The sequence below is a fragment of the Diabrotica undecimpunctata genome, chromosome 4 (genome assembly GCF_040954645.1).
Source record: "Diabrotica undecimpunctata isolate CICGRU chromosome 4, icDiaUnde3, whole genome shotgun sequence".
Taxonomy (NCBI): domain Eukaryota; kingdom Metazoa; phylum Arthropoda; class Insecta; order Coleoptera; family Chrysomelidae; genus Diabrotica; species Diabrotica undecimpunctata.
Genome location: NC_092806.1, coordinates 14,406,515 through 14,422,929, shown reverse-complemented (window position 1 = coordinate 14,422,929; position 16,415 = coordinate 14,406,515). Strand labels below are relative to the sequence as shown.

General features: G+C 34.7%; 1 protein-coding gene across 1 annotated transcript in view; it reads left to right on the top strand.

Moving 5' to 3' along the window:
- LOC140439213 (GTPase-activating Rap/Ran-GAP domain-like protein 3) overlaps nt 1-16,415 on the top strand; it is a 685,378-nt gene that overhangs the window by 133,657 nt on the left and 535,306 nt on the right. Inside the window, exon 2 of the mRNA XM_072528978.1 lies at nt 14,455-14,597. The gene's annotated coding sequence lies outside the window, so the exon portion shown is untranslated. The remainder of the gene's footprint in view (nt 1-14,454; nt 14,598-16,415) is intronic.

Here is a 16,415-nt window from a genome sequence, read left to right as displayed (position 1 = left end):
ATTGTCGAATTCCGCAATGACCGGTGAAAGGTGTTATCATTTCATCTATACTTATGTCATCAGATCTTATTTGAGCATAACAACTATTTAATATACTATTGAACAGAGGTAAGACATTCCAAAATTTGTTTATTCCTTGTTGATTATAGATTTTATCACCATAAACAACCTTTAGAGATATTCTGATTATAAAAAATCGAGTTCGCGTTATATCATATTTGGCGATTAAGACACCATACTTTTTTGGCCAATCCATTATAATTTTCGGGAGCTCTGTAGTACTCATAACAAATAGGACACCAATAAATGTTCTTAACTATTTAATTGTCAATTTCAGTTCTGTTCCTTTTCTTTCAACGTATGTTCTGTTTGTTGCTATAGTCATGGTATCAGTTTCCAATATGCTGTCATCAATATATTGCTTAAAAAATCTTCGGCAGTCTATAAGTGACAATCCACATCTATATACCTTGGCTGGTAAAGGGGTCTTATTAGGGAAAGTAAAATTGATGGTCCACGCATCAGTTAAAATCTTTACTAGAGTATCATTATGGCGACCTTCACTATGTCTTCCCCTTATTCTGGCACGACGATTACAACCTACTCTGATAGATCTACAAAACATGTTTCTTGTGTTAGTGATGATGCATGTATGTTATGCATGCGAGACATGGGTGATGACAGAAGAGACAAAAAGAAAATTGGAAGTCTTAGAAAGAAAAGTCCTAAGAAAGATATTTGGACCTATTAACGAAAACGGAATATGGAGATCCAGGTATAACCATGAACTCTACCAACTGTTCAAAGAGACACCGACCTCAGAATTCGTTAAACTTCAGAGACTTCGCTGGGCTGGTCATGTAGTAAGAATGGAGACAGAAAGATTGTCGAAAAGAGCCCTAGATAGTAAAATGCAGGGCGCAAGACCAAAAGGAAGGCCACGGAAATGATGGGAGGACGAAGTGGCAGCGGACGCGCAAAATTTGCTAAACGTGAGAACCTGGAGAAGATCGGCGTGAAACCGACAAGGTTGGAGGCAGAGTTTGGAGGAGGCCAAGTCCCGATTTGGGCTGTAGCGCTATTGGAGAGAGAGAGAGAGAGAGAGAGAGAGAGAGAGAGAGAGAGAGAGAGAGAGAGAGAGAGAGAGATGATGAGAGTGATAATACTGACTTTAAGCAAATCTCTGTTTTCTTCTGAGATGTAAGAGTTATCTGAAGAATTTATGTTGTCAAAATTGTCGTTATCTGATTTTGACGGCACAAATAAGAGGTCTTCTTCATCGGAAATGTTTATATCCGATCAGTAAAGAAGCTCTTCAAATTCTTGTTAAGTTTGAGTCAGAAACTGATCATCCAGATACACTATAAATATAAAACTATATATACAAATTATATGATAATTAACATTTTATAGTTACTTACAGCGTAAACGAGGACAGTAGCCATGCTTTTGTTTTTTATATACTATCTAACGTAACCTAACCTAACCTAACAGTTACTTATACAGGTCCGCTTAAAACGTAAAGTAGTTTTCTTTGGTATTATTTGACAAGTTGGAGCTGGATTATGTGAGATGGCGTCACTAGAAATGTTTGAATTTTATGTTGTATATATATGACAGTAGGTTCCAGAAAGCTACGGCAAGATCATATATTAAAACATATTAAAATTACATACAAAAAGGAACTATCTGCAATGGTAAAAGAAGCAGACATTTATGATAGGTGGGCTTTAAAAAATGTCATTTCGATAGATTTAATGTTTTACTAAAAATCTTGTATACAATGTTTACTAAAAATTTACTAAAATTTTTTTAGTATAATTAGTAGATTTACTAAAAAAAGTAGAAACTGTATGGTTTTGAAAATGTTTTCTTGTGGCATTTTAAGTTAAACATTAAATATTATATGAGAATTAAATTCTACATTTAATCTGACGTTTTAATTCCCAAACTTAACTTAATGTTAAGAAATTGGCGAATTTATAAAAATATACTAAAAAATTACTATCACTAGTTTATGGATATTTATTTCATGGAAAGAAAATAGAGATCGTTACTATTTTTATTTTTATTATTATAATTAATATAATATATCTGAAGGTATATTACATAGTTTACCAAATAGTTTAAAAGTGTAATAAATAAAAGAGAGATAAATTTAACTGGCAACGAATCTATTTGTGCTTACACATTTTATTTAGTGCCGTTTCTCTAAGAATGTATAGAAGTTACCTCGTATTTTCTGATACATAAAAAGGACTTCTCAACTTTATAGCTCTTAAATTAAATCGAGCGCTCAAGGTGATAAAAATATTAAAAGTTTGATAATTTTTCAAATATAAATTTCGAGGGAACATCCTGATCAATAAGGATTTGGGTGTTTTCAGTCGCATCGAATTAATTGATGAATTTTGTTTGAAGGTAAATGGATCCGGAGAGAATTGGGGAATTTATTAAAAATCAAGTTAAATAAAACAACATTAGGGGAGACTACGTAATCAAATTATTTATAAATTTCTGTTGAATCGGCCCGATGTAATTGATTAAAGTTAATTGATTTATAATTTGTCTTCAACTTCTCCGCTTCATTCCAAATAAATAATGTCTTAGTTACGCTGAATAAACCTACAAAAACAATCATTTTAAAATTTTTTAAAATGTTGCAAAATTTTCAAAGGCTATAACTTAAACTGACTTATCAAGAATGTATAAAGTACAGGAAAAATCGACGTTTCGACGCCCATTTTGGAGCCATTATCAAAAAAGATATGCTTCCGTTCGAGTTTGATCTCAATCTGCCTACTTCCCTCACTCGTGACATACCAGTATCTTGTTCTGTAGAAACACGACTGTACAAGGACCGTCAAACAGGACTGAGATCTCAATCTGCCTACTCCTTAGTGTCGAGTGACGACCGGTCTCAAGCAAGCAAGCAATTTGATTAAACCTAGCCTATGAGAAATGTTTACCCTTAGGAATTACGTTCGGGTGTAACAATTCATTGGAGCGAGGTGTATTAACTCGAGTAAAAACAGGAGTCACCCCACCGCGCTCCAATTCTCCAGACCATCCCTTTCCCCCTATAGCACTCTGATGCGCGATAGGGGCACAACTATCAGCCAAATGCTCTTCATGTGGAGGTCCTGGGTAATAGAACCCCAACATGGTTTCCTAATCGAATGCAAAACTCAGGACAGCGCATTGTCGCTATAATCCTGTTATCTCAAAGTGGCTTATCCTCGAACTAAAATTGCTTACTTGGGCCTCAAGTCTCCGCTCTGAGCCAGGTTCAGTTCGGCGACTTATTGCTCAAGGGGTTGGGACCTACGTGCCCGGGTTTTGGGGTTTTTGTTAATTTTTTTGTTGGCTTGCGCCGGTTTTTGTTCTTCTTCTTCTTCTTCGTCTAGCCATTTACGTCCACATCTGAACATAAGCCTCTTCAAGTCTTCCTTTCCATTGTTTTTTATTGTACGTTACTTGTAGCCAATTTTTCCCGGCAGTCCTTTTCAGATTATCTGTCCATCTCATAGGAGGTCTGCCTCTGGGTCTTTTGTGTTGGTATGGTCTCCAGGTTAAAATTGATCTGTGCCATTTGTTTAGATCGCTCCTAGCTACATGTCCAGCGTATTCCCATTTCAACTTTAATGATTTTTGCACCACATCGGTGGCTTTGGTTTTCTGTCTTATCCATGTGTTTGTTTTCTTGTCCTTAAGTGATATACCTAGCATTGCTCTTTCCATCGCGTGTTGAGTGACTCTAAGTATATTCATATTCTTTTTTGTGATTGTCCATGTTTGTGCCGCATAAGTTAATATCGGAATAATGCATGCATCAAAAACTTTAGATCTAAGATGAAATTGAATTTGTTGATTTCTGAGTATATAGTTCAGTTTACCGAATGCTGCCCAAGCTAACTTTCTTCTTTTTATTTCTTCAGTTTGAATATCCCGATTTAGTATTATTTTTTGTCCTAAGTATATATATTCTTCAACTTTTTCTATAACTTTATCGTTTATTATTGTCACGGTGTCTTTGGAGTGCATGACTTTTGTTTTGTTTAAATTCATTTTCAGTGCTATTTTAGAAGATTCGGTATGTAGTTCTAAAAGCATGGTTTGCATTTTTTGTAGGTCAGTAGCTATCAGGATTATGTCATCTGCAAATCGTAGATTACTGAGGTAGCGGCCATTGATGTTTATTCCCTTATATTTCCAATTTAGGTTTTTAAAAACGTCCTCCAAAACTAAGGTGAACAGTTTGGGTGATAAAGTATCTCCCTGTTTGACTCCCCTGTTTAATGGTACAGGGTTCGTGTGTTCATTTTCATTTAGGTAGTATGTAGCTGTAGCTTGGTTCATAGTTTCTTTTATTAAGTTAATATATCTGCTGTCTATTCTACAATTTTGCATTGCGTTTATTACGGCCGTGTGTTCTAGTGTATCGAAAGCTTTTTCGTAGTCTACAAATGCTAGGAAAACTGGAAACTTGTATTCGTTACATTTTTCTATTAATATTTTTGTGGTTAACAGGTGATCGGAAGTTAAATAGCCTTTTCTAAAACCTGCCTGTCCATATGGTTGGTATTCGTCTAATTTCCTTTTTAGTCGAGTAGTTATGACTTTGGTGAGTATTTTAAACAGGTGTGACAGTAGGCTGATGGGTCTGTAGTTTTCCAATTTTCGACTATCACCTTTCTTGTGTAATAAGATTACTTTAGAGTTGTTCCAGCTCTTAGGGACTTTGCCCTGATGTAAACAACTGTCCACAAGCTTAGTTACAATTGCAATTAGTTCCTTACTTTCTTCTAATATCATATCTGTGGTAATATTATCTTCTCCTGCAGCTTTATTTCTCTTCATATTTTCCAATACTGTAGTTACCTCTGAAATTGTTACTTTTGGCATTATTTCTGATCCAACATTTTTTATTAATTTCCGTGCTGGTCTCATCTCATCATCTTGTTGATGTGTTCTGTAAAGTTCTGTGTAAAATTCTTCTATTCGTGTCAGTATGTTTTCTCTAGTTGTGATTTCATTTTCGTCTTTTTCCATTAATGATATCATCTGACGTCGTCCTAGTGTCGGTCTGAGGCATTTCATACTCTTATTTTTTTCAATAGTTGTTGTTATTAATTTTTCGTTTTCTGTTCTTTTTTGTTGTCTGATTCCTTTTCTAATCTGCCTATTAAGTTCTCAATATTCGTCGGTTCCCCTTTTGTTAGATTTATTTAAGATCTTCCTTCTTTTTATTTGTTGTATTTTTTAATTTTTTTTGGTGGCCGAGGCCGGTTTTTTGTGTTTTTTATAATTTTTTTTGTAGGTGGCCCTGAAACAAAAAATCAGAATTAGTTTAAAATCTATACTATAATACTAAAAAATATATAAAATATAGAACAATAGGACAATATAGAGTTTATCCTCTTTAAGGCAACCGGGCTCACTTTATGTTTGGCGATAGTCCTTGAGTGTTTTTGAACTACGAACTGTCTTCTTTGTGGACGACCGGTCTTACACTGTGTAAAGTTTATTCATTTAGCAAATTCCTATCTGTAAAAATTAGCACGTGTTGATATTCACCCTTTCATTCGTCAAGAGGCTATTAAATATAATTTATTGCCTTAAGCCAGACGGATTCTCTTGCTACAGATCCAAACTTGCCAGTCTGTTTAAATTCAAATTGTAGCGTGTTGCTTTTTTATTCAAAATGCTTACTGTGTTATGTATCTCTCAGTTAATGAATATTTTATTTTAGCACATTTTCCTTCAATGGAACATTAAACTTTGCTCACAGTGATTAAATTTCACAAGAAATTCTTACACTAATAGTTTCAAAAGTAAATCTTTTTGAAAATCATATAATATACCTAATATAAAAAAAAAATTTATTGAAGAGTATGATATATGGGGTCTAGAAGTAAATAAGAAGAAAACCGAATACCTGTGCATTGGAGCAGAACAAAAAGATCTCATATTAGACGATAACACTACGATACAGCACTGCTGTGACTACAAATACCTAGGTATCACTATTTCACAAGATGGAACATTAGAGAAAGCCATAAGAGAGAGAAATACGTCAGGGAGAAAAGCCATCACAATGTTAAACACCATTTTATGGGACCAATCCATCAGCAAAGAAAATAAAAAGAGGATATATAAGACTATAGTAAAAAGTATCACTTTATACAGCTGTGAGGTATGGCCACTGAAAGAAAGAACACTGTCAATGCTGAAAGCGACGGAAATGGATTTTTGGAGAAGAGCCGCAGGAAGATCTAGAAGAGAAAGGATTACCAACGAACGCATAAGAGAAATAATGGGAATCAAACGAACAATCACAGATGACCTAACAACAAAACAACTTATCTGGTTCGGACACATACAAAGAATGGACGAACAACGAATGCCAAAAGAAATACTAAAGTGGCAACCAGAAGGAAAGAGAAAACGAGGTAGACCGAGAAAAAGTTGGAGCGAAGGAATAAATAAAGAACTGAGAGAGAGAGCCATAGAAGAAGATCTATGGAACAACTGGTCTAAGTGGCGATTGGAAGTTGGAAAACGGCGGAGAACGTTATAAACCGACAAGTAGTAGTAGTATATCTCAGTACGACCCTGTTTGGCTTTCACGTGCGTTTGTTGACGGATGGGAATATGTAAAACGAATGTAGTTTAGCTGCTTTTATACTCTTAGTATACGTGGGAACGGTATGCGTAGAAATGGTCTGAGCGGGTTAGGTTAGTGGGGTGGTTCGCTGAAGCAGCGGTCGCTATGTTGCCGGCAGTCTGTTAGCGTCATCACGCGTGTTTAAGCTGTTAGGACGTTTTTCAATTTCGATGGCTTCGAGGGTTTGTCTGTCCTATCTATGTACGTTGGCAACTGGAACAAGGTATCTCGTAGACACCATGATCTTCAATGGGAATTTGTCTTTTACGGTTCTAACGAGATTGGACAACTTGGAGTGAGAAGTGAAGATGGTTTTAATGTTCAGAGGATTAAGAGTTCTACTGATCTTATCAGTGATACCTTTGATAAAAGGTAGAGTTTTATATAAAAGATTTTGAGTTTCTTTTTTGGACGTAATGGTGTTTAGATGTTTTTGAATACTCCTATTGATTTAGGTTTTTTGCTAGCCGTTTTGTAAGAGTGTTTGCGTTATTGAATTAATTACGGATGATCTGTGATAGTTATCGCTAAGTGTTATGGAACGGAAAATAAGAGTGTTGAACTGAATTCAGTTGGGCAGAGTGAATATTAGGGTCTTAGGGCGACATTGAGCTTATGTATTTTTGGAAGGCCGTATATTCTTGGAATTCGGGATGATTTTTGTCTGGGTATAAGAAATTTTTTGAAGTCTGGAGGTAGAGTAGACTTATTTATGATGGATTTGGTCGTTTTTTCAAGATAGATGGTGGGATCGTTTGGGACGCGTTTATATTCTGTGGAATTAAGAAGTTCGAATATTTTGTGAAATAATTAGAAGAGTTGAAAATAACGGTGACATTACCTTTTTCGGCCGGAAGGATGACAATGTCAGGATTGTAATAAAGTTCTTTAATTGCACGTCTTTCTAAAAGACTGATATTTGACGGTGGGGGTTTGGAGACGTCTTGTCTGGTAACTTCGGCTTGGTCGGAAGGAAGATGAGAAATAGCTTCTTCAGTTTGACAAATAATTTTTTGAGTTGGGATGGAAAGAGGAGTGACAGAAAAATTGAAGCCTTTTGACAGAGCTTTGGTAGCTGAATCAGATATATGAATATTTGAGAAATTGTTTATTTAAATGGGCTGTGGATTTTGCTGACAGATAAGTTGGTCCAGTTTGCGTTTCTGGGTTTGGGTTTTGTTGTCAGAAATGTGTTGGGCTTTTTGATGAGAAAGACTATCGAAAGTATCCCATACTAATGGATGGATATTGACAGAGTGGATGTGATTGTACGTTTTGAAAAGTTGAGAATTTGTTGTGTCTAAGTTGCGTCGGGTGGAATGAATTGAATTTCAAAGAAGCGAAAAACCCCTTGCTCTAAGAATTTTGGAAATAATGGATGAAGATTGATGTTTAATTTTAAGAGATTTTTAAATGACTTGATTTAAGGAAAGCAAAGTCACAGCGAAGACTGCATTTGCATGTAAGAAGATTACAAAAGGTTTAGTAAGAATGAAAAATTCCTCCCCGTAGTGGCAAATGAAATGTTCGGATAAATTTATCCGAACGTGGCGGCGAAAATTATAAGTATGGCAAATGCGGCCGCGTGGGTGCGACGAGAACTAAGTTTGGTAAAGAGTATTGATCTGACTAAAACGACTGCGAACTCTAAGTACTGATCAGAACCCATCGCTTTTTCCTGTTCTTGCAATCTAGTGTTAATCGATCGCTTCCAGAACACACCTCACCTTGGCCGAGTACTCTCACCCCGGTCTTTTTGTATTGACTAAAGATCTTACTTCGTCCTACCCATCTGAACACCACTAAAGTTATTTTGGTTTGTCAGCATCAACGTCAGGAAGTGCATTAAGTTTGTTCTACTTAAGAGTATTCGTCTTTTCATTTTACATATTATATAGAAGTAAATTTTGCTTCGTTTATTTATTTGAATAAAGTTTTATTTAAATTCATTTTGCGTTTTACTGAGGTAATGACATCAAAAGAGTAATAATAACTTTTTAAGACATTTTAAAGCCATTCAAAGGGCATTCTACTATCGAATTACCTACTATATTGCGAAATATTTTATGGAGAATTGTTTATTAAAATTACTATCAATGTTTCTATAGAACAAATCTTCATTTTTGTTTCGATTATTCTATAAATATAAACTGCGTTCAATGTATTTACTACATCCTTTTTATTACGACACCAACGATGCGAGCCAAATTCACAATAACTACCCCACAATATTTCAAAACCATTACCTAAATTGCCGCAGAGGTTATGATAGATACTCGGTATAAATTACCATTTTAAAATTAAGTGGTGCTTAGTCAACGAAAATATTAATCATTCTGGAAGTTCTAACTGTTGAAATGCTCTTTGGTTGATTACACTTGCAGTAAACTTAAAGCGGTAGATATTTAGAGGTAAATGTAGACGATTAAACATTAAAAGAACTCCAAGTATGATAAAATCTACTTCTATATAGCGTAAGGAGTAAACTCTCTTTATTTAATGGTAAAGAGCAAATATCTGCTGTTTGATTTTAAGTGAGAGAATATGGAATCCAGAAGAAGAAAAATAGCGCCGGTAGTTTTTTTTTGAACGGAGAAAGAAAATTTTCATTTGTTAGAAATCGTGTAAATAAAAGTGAGAACAGTGCTACTATTTGAAACAGTTTGAAAATTGGCAGTATACAAAGTTTGCAGTATTTGTAAGTACAAACAAATTTGAAAATTCTCAGAATATTCATATATAAGGAGAGTTTGGCAGTCAAAAGAAGATAAAAACGTTTGTTAAGACGTTTTTGATCGACAGTCCTGTTTTTATTAACAGAACCAGGGAAGGAGTTTTTGGCTAGGGAGCTAATTAATATTAATACAAATACAGAGAAAAAGAAGGATAAGTTAAATTGATAAAAAATTGTTATTTCTACATGTAGATAAGAATCTAGAAAGAAGTCAATTATAGATACATATTATGTTTCGTTTTTGTGTGTGTGTTTACAGTGATACAAACTTTATGTGATGTATAGTTAAATTTAAAATATTAGTTTAATATTATAGTTTAAAATATGCAAAATTGATAATTTGTTTCGGTATTAAATTTACGGAAGGGGCCATGTACCTGTTTTCTTCGTAGTTTAAGTAAACAGGATGTAAGCGATTAATGGGTGGTATTATTTTTTTTTTGTGCTTCGCATTGAATTTAAAAACTCTGGCAATTTGTAGAAGGTAATTAGTGAGGTCAATTATTTATTTTGTCTATCGAAAACAGAAAATACGAAAGTTGAGCGATCTCTTAAGAAATTGGAAAGTTGGGTTTGTTTTTGAAAAACGAAAAGATGATTGGCTAAAAAGAAAGGATGGAAAGATATTTTATATGATGATGGACTTTGAAAGCGCAGAAGGATATGTTATCTGTTTCTGAACTTAGAAGGAAGAACATCTAATAATTTGATTTTCGGTAGTTTATAAACGGTTGCGAAAGTAATTAGTGAAAGAGAGTTAGAAAGTGGTAGCCGTTATGATCTATGAATGCTTATTGGAAGAAGTTGTAGTTTAAGCGCAGATGGACGTGGAAAAGCCCAGATGGGAAGACGACAAACAAGATTGATTACTTTATCACTGATAAAAGATACATATTTACAGATGTGACAGTGCTAAATAAATTTGCGAAATCAAGCGACCATCGTATGGTGAGAGCCACCATTGTGTTAAATACCAACTATGAACGACACAATATGATAAAAAAGCAGCAAATAAACATATGGACACATCCAAACAACGAACAAAATTTTGAAGATCATATCGGTAAATTCCTTCAAGAAAAATCATCAACAAATGATATTAACATCCTAAATGACATAATAGTAGAAGCAATAACAGAAGCTCAAAAGAAATGCTGCCCAAAAAGCGTGAAGGAAGAAAAAATTAGTCTGGAAACACAGAAAAAAATGGAACAAAGAAGAATACTGAGAAGCGACGAAAACTCTAGTAACGAAGATATAAATAAAATAAACAAGGAAGTATCAAGAGAAATCAGAAAAGACCTAAGAAAATACAAAGATGAGAAAATCATCAAAACTATTGAGGAAAATAAGAGTATGAAAATAATGAGACGCAAACTCACAAATGGAAATAAACAAATAGTCAAACTCAAGGATAGAAATGGCAACATCACATCAAACAGAGAACATTTGTTACAAATTGTGGAATCATTCTATGAGACATTATATAGCAACCAATCGACTCTAGATATAGTTAAATATCAGCAGAGGAAGGTTCAAAATCAGGGTTCCGAAGATATCCCAGAAATCTCCTTGGACGAAATTTACAAGGCTCTAAAAAAGATGAAGAATAACAAAGCTCCGGGGGAGGACGGTGTCGTCACGGAAGCGATAAAGATAGGAGGCTCAGTACTGATAACCAAAATTCAAAAGCTCTTTAATCTATGCCTATGGAATCAAATTATCCCAACAAAGTGGAATAATTCAATAACTGTACTCTTACACAAGAAGGGAGATATAGCAGACCTTGAAAGATACAGACCAATCAGTCTCCTTAACCATCTTTATAAATTATACACCCGAATAATAACGAACAGATTAGAGACAAAGCTGAATTTTTACCAACCTCGGGAACAAGCCGGTTTCCGCCCTAATTACGGCACAAACGATCACCTGCAGTGCCTAAAAACCCTGATAGAAAAAACTAACGAATATAACCGTCCCTTGGCATTGATATTTGTAGACTTTAAAAAGGCGTTTGATACAGTGGAATTACCGTCCATCTTAAGAGCACTGCAAGATTGCAGGCTCGACCACAGATATTGTAATATAGTTAAAATATATATGAAAATGCCTCAACAACCATAAGTCTACATTCAGCAACTAATAAAATAAAGATAAAAAGGGGAGTCAGGCAAGGTGATACCATGTCACCAAAGCTGTTCATTACCGTTCTTGAGTATGCATTTAAAAGACTAACATGGCAACAGAAAGGAATATCCATCGATGGAGAAAGATTAAACCATCTACGTTTTGCGGACGATATCGTGCTTCTGTCAGATAATCTGGGAGAGATCAAAGACATGCTCCAAGAACTGAATTACATACTACAAGAAACTGGGCTGGAGATAAATTTCGAGAAAACCAAAATAATGACCAATATGGTTCCCAGCGAAGAGATACAGATCAATAACAATAAGGTAGAATTAATCGATAAATACACATACTTGGGTCATGAAATCAGAATAACCAGAGACAACCAAACCTGCGAGCTAAATAGACGAATCACGTTGGGATGGGCGGCATATGGAAGGATGAGAGACATTTTTAAAACAAATACCCCAATTCACCTGAAAAGGAAGGCATTTAACCAATGCATCTTACCAGTCTTGACCTACGGAGCAGAGACCCTAACTTCAACGAAAGCTACTGCCGAAAAACTGAGGGTAACACAAAGGCGAATGGAGAGATCAATGCTGGGCCTGACCTTGAAAGATCGCGTGAGAAATGAGGAGATACGCCGACGAACTGGCGCAGACGATATTATACTGCGAATCAATAAACAAAAGTGGAGGTGGGCTGGACATGTTGCTAGAATGGAAGACGGAAGATGGACGAAGAGATTATTGGAGTGGAGACCAAGAGCCGACAAGCGAAGTGGAGGCAGACCACCCACCCGATGGACCGACGACCTAAGGAGAATAGAAACAAACTGGATTGCAGCAGCTAGAGATAGAGAGAACTGGAGACGTTTGGAGGAGGCCTATATCCAACAATGGATGTAAATATGGGGCTGGATGATGTAGTTTAAGTTTTTGCAGTATTTATTGTAAGTAGATTGTAAAAGATTTTTGATAGTCAAAAAAGATCGTAAAGATCGTTAGGACGTTTGAGCTAGAGTACGTGTAAGCAGACCAAAGAAAGGAGTTTAAATAGAGGAGTTTGTGATGAATGAAGTTAGGGACATTGCAAAATATTAGAAACATTTCACAACCGTGTATTTTAAAAACTTATATAACTTAATAATAACTATATATATATATATATATATATATATATATATATATATATATATATATATATATATATATATATATATTGTTATGATTGTTTATTTTGACTTTAATTTTAGTTTATTGAGCCAATAAAAAAGAATTATAACTCATTTGTTATCAAAAGTAAAATAATCCTTATATTACCTGTGTTCGATGGATTCAAAAGATTTTCTAGTTGTCTTTTATCGGGATAGAGAAGAAAGGATAAGAATACAAATATATTATATTACAAAGATTTACGTTTCTTTATTTTATATGAACGAATAAAACAATTATTAAATTCTGTCGTTATCTTATTAATCAGCATACAAGAAAATAAATCAAATTTTTATGATAATAAGATTATAAAGCTACATACATTTATATTACGTGAAAAACCAATTTTACTTAAAATTTTCTTTACTTGAAACAAAAAACAACAAAACTTTAAACTTTTGATTAGCCTAACAAAACCTCAGTTCTTAAATTTGAATGCTAATGACCATGATGTCGAAACGATCCTTCACAGATATAAAATTCAATTGTACAAACACTTACAGCTTATTTTCTTCTTGAGTTGTATGTTGGAAAATACCCAGAAAAGTCCAGTCTCCTCAACGATGTGATCTCTCCTCTTTGGCACCTCGGCTCTTTCTTAACGTCTCTGCAAACCTCCTGCAGACTACACAAAAAACACCTGATTCACTTCTCCAAACTCAGCTATTTATTTATGACCCCAGGACCTCCTTTTGTCAACTTGATGCCGTAAGAATACTTTCACATATACTTTATAAAATACCCACGGTAGATACAAGGACCTCTTTTAATCTACTTGTTATCTCCTTCTTCAAACTATTCACTTCTTTTCGTTACGCCGGTATCCAAACTCACGAACCACACCATATCTTGAGACAAACTTCCTTTCGATGACCAAAATATAACTAACTTCTCCTGTCTCATGATCGACTCCCAAATTCCCATTTAAAAACGACCGTCCAATCAAAAGCTCAAATTGTGTTTACCATGATTTTGGAAAAGCCTAATTTCGGTTTCAGAAAAAAACTAAATAGCTTACTTTAAAATTGGTTTTGACGTGACAACGTCTTAAATTAGGTTGTGGGAGTCACTCATGAAAAAGTGTAACGCCCGCTCACGTCTGTTACGATGAGTCACCGAACGAGAGAGAGGCCCGCCGGACCGGCGAATGCCTTGCGTCTCTCTCCCACTCAAACATGATCGGTCCGCTGCGCGCGCAGCACTAGAGAATTAGGCGCGTTGAATCGGTGCGTGCTTGTGTCTCTGTCTTTCTCGAGCGTTCTTGGCGTTGGAAAACCGAGAAAGCGTCATAATACAAGTTCACACGTGTGGTTAAAGTAGCGTCAGCTCGACTACACAAACAATGAAAAGATTAACTTACAGGTAAAATGTCTTCCAATTCTAAACAAAGGTTTTTTGATAATTTTGTTTGAAACGGAAAAAGGTCGTTTGCCAAACAAATTTCTATTCTTATCTACACTAAATCTTATCTTAAATTACTATATACATTTTTGTTTATAATGATATCTTAAAATTTTATTCCGATGGATATTTTTATTTATTTTTCTTTGGTTGGGAAAGAAAAAGTATGACAATATATATATATATATATATATATATATATATATATATATATATATATATATATGGGTCAAAACATTTCTATAGAACTATACCACAACGTTGAAAATATATTTATCTTTTCCTATTTTTTTTTTTTTCAGGTACCGCGTCGCAGTGACACAACCGTGTTTTCCGGTTCGACATAATAAGGGGAGAGAGCGTTCCACGTCGTGCATGATAATAAATATTTTAGAAAGTGATTGAAGTCGCCGAAGCGTCGAGTAGTCGGTGTTCCTTTGAAATGGTGAGTTTGGGACACGCAAAAAGAGATATTAGGGAAAGAGCATCTAGTTTTATATCAGAGGGTTTATTGAAGTACTGGTTTAAAGGAGTAAACAAATATTGGATTTTATATTCGAAACGTAATGACTACTGTGAGTTTTTTCGTATATCTTAAGAGGTTTTTAAATTCTTAAAACGCTTTAGAACCCGGAAATAAAAAAGTTTTAGATTAGAAAAACGCTTTTTTGTAAAGTCTCAGGCGTATAATCAAAAAGTATAAATCTCAAAGGTTCTCAACTAAAACGTTAAAATCTGAGAAAAAATATACACTCCTCGAAATCAGTTCGTTGTTTTTAAGATTCTTAGTTTGTAACTTTTCAAATATTTAGTAGATTATTAACCTTAACTTTACGAAAGTTGATTATTAGACAATAATCGCAAGATTATTAGACAAAAGTTGATTATTAGACAACGTTTTTGGCATTTTTTAATTTTTATGAACCCTACAAGAAATTTATTGACATTATATGTTTGTGTAATATTTAAGAATGTGTTCTAAAGCAGTATGCAACCGTTTATTAAATAACAAATGTCAAAAAAAAATTCTGCCAAAATGATGGTTTTAATAAAAAATACATTGTAAATTTTTTCTGTTTTCTTTATAAAAATTACAATAAAGTCGGGAATTTGTATATTCTGTATTGCCACGTCTATTTTGAATTACTCTGCTCATTCGACATAACACTGAATTGATCAAATTCTGGATGTTGTCTTGAGGAAAAGCTTCCTATTCTTCCATGAATGCCAACATAATCCTTAACTAGGATTACTTCCAATTTACTTATTTCTGTATCCAGAAATTTGCGACGTTGATTATTAAAAACGTCAGTTTCGTAAGACAGTGAAAATCGTAAACCTGTCATCATCATCATCATTTAACCCGGATCTATCCACTGCTGGATATAGGTCTCTCTCAGTATTTTCCATGTATTTCTGTTTTGTGCTGTTTGCATCCAATTTTTTTCGATCCGTTTTATGTCATCAGACCATTTTGTTGGTGGACGACCTCTACTTCGATGTGCTTCTTGTCTCGGTCTCCACTGTATTATTCGCTGTGTCCATCTGTTATCCGACATTCTAGCTATGTGCCCCGCCTAGTTCCACTTAAGGGTCATAATTCTTTCTATGGCATCTGTCACTTCTGTTCTCCGTCTTATTTCCTTGTTCGTGATCCGATCCCTACGAGAAATGCCTAACATCAATCGTTCCATGGCTCTTTGGGTAACACAAATTTTATTTCTTACTTTATTGGTTAGTGTTCTCTGCACCATATGTAAGTACTGGCAACACGCACTGATTAAAGACTTTTCTTTTAAGACACATAGGCAGTTCTGATTTAAGAACATAGCTTAGCTTGCCGAATGCTACCCAAGTGAGTCCTATTCGGCGGCTTAGTTCGCACGTTTGATTATCTCTTCCTATGCGTATCTCATGTCCTAAGTACTTATATGAGGTGGTTTCTTCATTATTCATGCCATTTACTGAAATCTTTTCGCTTAACACAAGATTTGTCATGATTTGTGTTTTTGTGTGGTTGATTTTTAATCCTACTTGTAGGGAGGCTAGGTATAGTTTCTCCAGTTGCGATACTACATCATCGGTTCTGTCAGCAAAAAGGACAATATCGTCAGCAAACCTCAAATGACTAAGCATTTCTCCTTTGAAATTAATTCCTTTTTCACTCAGATTTGCGTTCTTAAACATATGCTCTAATAATGTTGTAAACAATTTTGGCGAAATTTTGTCTCCCTGTCGCACTCCCCGTTTTATTTTAAATACG